Source organism: Gavialis gangeticus, unplaced genomic scaffold (assembly GCF_001723915.1).
Source record: "Gavialis gangeticus isolate Ggan-Ray unplaced genomic scaffold, GavGan_comp1, whole genome shotgun sequence".
Lineage (NCBI taxonomy): Eukaryota > Metazoa > Chordata > Crocodylia > Gavialidae > Gavialis > Gavialis gangeticus.
Genome location: NW_017729022.1, coordinates 150,901,497 through 150,906,881, shown reverse-complemented (window position 1 = coordinate 150,906,881; position 5,385 = coordinate 150,901,497).

The following is a 5,385-nucleotide window of genomic DNA, read 5'->3' as shown; positions in this document are numbered from 1 at the left end:
GTCAGAAATTAAACATAAGCCAGTATAAGTGATCAGAAACTGGTTCAAATCTATAACACAACAGAAGTTCAATGCACATAAACATAAACTGCTTTCAAAAATAAACTTGAATAAAGGTAGTGTCAGACTTAACTGATTTAAGTTAAATTGGTTTATTTATTTAACTTCTGTCCCAGCTCCTCTACAGATTTGAGTTAACTCACAATCCCACAGGATGCATTGTACCTTCCCCTGCAAGCCCCCCCCCCCTTTGCAGGGTGGGTTGGCTAGCCTTGGTGCAAGCTGTCTGCTCCAGCCCAACAGGAAGGTGTGCTCTAGTAAGCACCAGTTTCCTGGGCTGGCTGAGCAGCAGGCATAGGGGAGTTTTAATCTGGAGGGAATAGCAACCAGTTGAGAAGCACTGAGGCTAAACTGAGGCAGCACCAACAGTGGTTCTCAATCAGAGGTATCGCCCCTTCAGAAGAGTGGTAGACACGTCATGGCTCTGAAGAGATTGAGAACCACTGATATAGACACATCTCTGTTCAACTCCTCAGTCAGCCACAAACTGCTCAAGCAAGTCATTTAATTTTCCTTGTGCCAATGCTTTCCTTCTAAAAGATGCTGTTCTGTATAGGTCCTTATTCTGCGCTCATTATGGTAATATCTGAGCACCTGCACCACAGATGTAATGATGATATATGTCAGTTGTGACCATGAGGTACTGCAGTAGTCTGGTGGTGAGCACATAAGTAGATGAATAGAGTCTAACCTAAGAAATTCCTACCGGTAAAGATGAACACCTGTATGCTGCCTAAATCATCCCAGACAAATGTTTATCTAACCTGCACTTAAGAACTTCTAATGGCAGAGATCCACAGCTACTCTAGGTAATCTGGTCCAGTGTTTAACCACCCTCCTGAGCAGAAATTTCTGCCTAGAATCTAACTTATCCCCTTTGCTTCAATTTGAGCCTATTCATTCTTATCCTGTCCACTATGCAGACAACAATTGATTGCCATCCTCATTAAAATAACCTTTTTTTATTGTTTGAGGATTTATCATCAAATTCCCATTCCTGCCCTCAGACTTTTCTTCGCTAGACTGTATAATCCCCATCCTTCATAAATTGCTTTCAGGTTCTCCAGTCATCTCTCACTTTCCTTTGGACTTCTTAATATTTGCCTATTTCTTTCTTGAAATGCAGTCTACTTCTTTCTTGAAGTGCCCAAAACTGGCTGTAGTACTCTAAACAAAGCCTAACCAGTGCTGAACAGAGTGGGAGAACCACATCTTGTAATTTCTGTACTAGACTCTTATTAATGCACCCCAGTGTGCTGTTATCCCATTTAGCAACAATATTACATTGCTGACTCATTCAGCGGGTGATCCACATTAACTTCCAGATCCTTTTCTGCAGACTACTCATGCATCCTTTGTGACATGTTTGTGCACTTGATTGTACTAAACTTAGGAAGGAACAGTGCACTCAATTTCCAAGTGTATTGCCTTGGAATGAAAAAGGCTAAGCATTCCCGCAGAATATTACATACCCAGATTTAATGTAAGCAGTGCTCCTTAAGTACACTGTGTTGTCAATGCTGTGGTATTAGCAACCCTGAAAGTTGAACTAGCTGTTCTCATTTTCAGGTTTTCAAAAAGCAGCCATGAAACAGCTAGAAGCCTTGAAATGAGACCAACAAATACCACAGCACTGACTGTGCCATGTACTTAACTAGCATTGCTGAAAACTGCTGTCTGGGCTGTAGTATTAACAGCCCCCAAACTGACTAACTGCCCTCATTTTTAAGTTTCTTGCAGTCAGCTTCAGGTCTGCTTCTACCTCAACACTGTAAGCAATGCTGCAGTCCTGGGTGCACATTCAAATGGCGCACCCAGAATCAAAAAGCTCCAGAGTTTATTGCTTTGCTTTGCACCCAGGGGGGTGAAAGAGGCCATGTGCTGAACTGGTCTATGCATTTAACTAATGCACGGATAATTGGACTTTGTTAGAACGTAAACTGTAGGCAACAAATTGGAACTGACAATGTGTTCAGCAGTTAAGCAAGTTATGCCCGTATCCAGTAGTGTTTATGTGGAGTACACTATACTTAGCATTTGTCCTCTCTGAATTTCCTCCTATTTATTTGAGACCATGTTTTCCAATGTATCAAGATCATTTGATAGGACAGGATTAGGATTCAGGGTGTCTGTTATCCCACATACCTTCGTGCCACCTGCAAATTAACTAAACGTATGTGCACTTCCATGCTTATTGATAAGAGTACATCAAGGGCTCAGTGAGCAACTTTTCACCAGGGCACCCATAGGGAAAACCAGGAGTAATGGCCACAAACTCCCGGAAGATCGATTCAGGCTCAACATTAGGAAAAACTTCTTCACAGTCAGGGTGTCCAGACTGTGGAATAAGCTCCCTTCAGAGGTGCTGCAATCACCTACCCTGGAGATCTTCAAGAGGAGACTGGACAGTCACCTTGCTGGGGTCACCTGACCCCCAGTTATCTTTCCTGCTTGGTGCAGGGAGCTGGACCCAATGATCTTCCAAGGTCCTATCCAGCCTTACAATCTATGAATCTATGAAAGATACTCATTGGGCATGTCTACACGAGATGCTGATTGCGCAGTAGCCTGATGGTACTGCAGTGCACAGTAGCATCACATGGCAAAAACCAAGGCATGACGCTACTGTACAGTATTGCCACAAAACAGGCATTCTCTGGTACTACTGCACAGTAACACAGGTTACTGCACATTTATTCAGTACTTGTTTATATAAATACTAAAAAATTGCACAGCAACCACTTCACATTACTGTCTCATGTAGATATGGCCATTGAGTACTCGCTGAACACTTGAGCCCAGGATAAATCCCTGGGGCATCCTATTAGATACCTTCTCCTAGTTGGATATTTGAGCTGTCAGTGTTTATCTTTGAGCACAAGCATCTACCTTGTTATGCACACATCGCAGCAGTGTCATTGCCTTTGGTTATGTAAGAGAATATCAAAGGCATGTTAAAAGCTAGCTAGTAGTGGTGTCTATAGAACTATATAGTGCTGTATAGACATTCTCCCAGTATCCTTCTGAATCCTAGTCTCATGCCCTTACCTCTCTCTGAGCTTGTTACTTTTCCTTATTAAACATTACAGGGAAATTTAAATGTACAGGCACAGGTAGCTAATTTTACTGTTGTATTATTTTGGGTGTGCATAGATGAAACAGGGGCCCTAAACTGAAGAAGTGGGCTTCAATTTAGGGCTGATTAAACCCCTGTGTTGTGCACACACCCCGCTGACTTACCTGCCTCTATGGCAGGGAGGGGGGGTGAGCTGCCAGCGGGCAAAGCGGTCCCTGGGCTGCCGGGGCTGGGGGGCTGGTCCTTCCCTCTGTGGCCCCCCCACCTCTCCCAGCAGCACCTGCCTGCAGGCACCTGGCTCAAGCGGTCCTGGGGGGCACCGCAGCCGTACAGGGAAGCACCAAGCCCCCACGCAGCTCAGGCAGGCAGGCAGGCTCTGGTGTGGGAAGAGGGGTGGAAAGATCAGGCTCTCCGCTTTTCTTGGGTGGAACTGCTTTCCCATGCTGCTGCCAGGCTGCCTGCAGGGTTTCCTGCAGAGCCATGGAGCAAAGCACAGAGCCCGGTGCTTCGTTCCACAGCTATAGGGGCAGCAAACTAAAACTCCTTGAAGAAGTTTTAGTGTGCTGCATCCCAAGTCATTTAAAGTGCATTACGCTGCTGAATTTTCTACAGCGGCTGGAATTAATGCGCAATACGCTGCCGAGGCATTCAAACACCAACACCATTAAAGCTGTGCAAAAGCATTTAGCTCACTTTGAAGTGTTGTGCACATGTGCCTCTCGTTTTGTATACACACGGCCTTTGATCTCAAATCATGGCCCTTCATTGGGGCTCTGTGCTTTTTTTAATTAAAAAAATGAAATAAAAATACTTTCTTATTGTTTTCCCTCTAATAAAAACAATGGGATAGTTAGCTAAAGGGCAGAAAGTGACATTCTCATTACCCAAGTGGCTACTTCAAATTGTAATAAATCAGCTGCACATATTCTAGTCAGTGGCAGTACCAAAAGCTGCAGAAGAGTGGAACAAAAATGGTGGAAGCTTTGGAAACAGAGATGGCTTGGGTAATTTTTCAGATGTTTTAAATGAAACAGTTTCCATCCCTTGCCCCAGTTCATATTTGTATGCTCATTTTCCTTAGAATTTTTTCCTCTATTTTGCAGCTGACATTAGGACAAACCAAAATCAAAGGGAACCAAACCCCAAAAGAATTCTGCTTCATTTTCCATAAGAGAAAAAAATAATAAAAATGAACCACAAAATTCTGCTGTTGCATTTCCACTAGTAAAGGCCCTGTCCTTACGGCTTGGTACTAACATGCAAGTGGGGAATGCAGCAGGCACCAAGGAGACCATGGGATCCGGCTGATCTGGTGTCAGGAGTCGCTTCCCCCTGCCGGGCTGAGTCTGCAAAACATCAAAACAGTGTCGAAACAATGAAAATGTTTTGACAAAACTCAACAGAACAATGCTTTCAAACTTAAACAGAACTCAAAACAAAACTGTGTTCCACCAAAACGTCGAAATGGAAGTCGAAGCAGAATGCTGCTGTTTCTCACAGCCCTAGGTGAGAGCTTTCTTTGGTCTAACTGCATTCTTTGAGTCTAGAATGCAGCTTCCATCTACTAAACGGTAAACTGAATTTGAATCATAATCAGGTTTTGAGGGAAGAACAGCACAGGCACCCAGCTATTAGTATATGACTATTTATCTCTATAGCTGCACCTTTAAAATTGCTTCTGTCTTGTAGGCAAGGTTTTCTATTATAGGAACTCAATATTGTTCAGTGGAATTTACCCTACAGGCCAGGAAATCCGAAGCAGGACATTAGAGATTTTTAAGAGCCAGTATTATAACAGGTATTCCTTAGCTATTTTAACATATAGGGTTTGCCTTTCATCTGTTTGGATCTGATTTTACAGTTATAGAGTAAGGTAGAAATCACTGCACTATGGTAAATGTAGATATGAGTTGTTTCTAATCCTGTGCTGGTTCTGGGCCTAGCTTGGCAGTCTGCTAACCACAGAGTTTTTTTTTAATTCAGGCAATCATTTTTTGGTCAGTATCTGAAAAAGCTTATCTGAAGGAAGAGAAATGCTACCCAAAGAGAGCATCCATATGTTTTCATTAACTACTGCTGGCCCATTATTTTAACTTTCCTAAAATCTGAGTTGTTCACTTGCTTCTCATTGGGTAATAAACTAGAAGTCTTTGGAAGCAGGGGTGCAAAGAAGAACTTTGGTTATTTTTATATGTGCTTCCAATCTACTCTGAATACAATCTGAAGGCAATAAGAACTTCTGCCAAGAA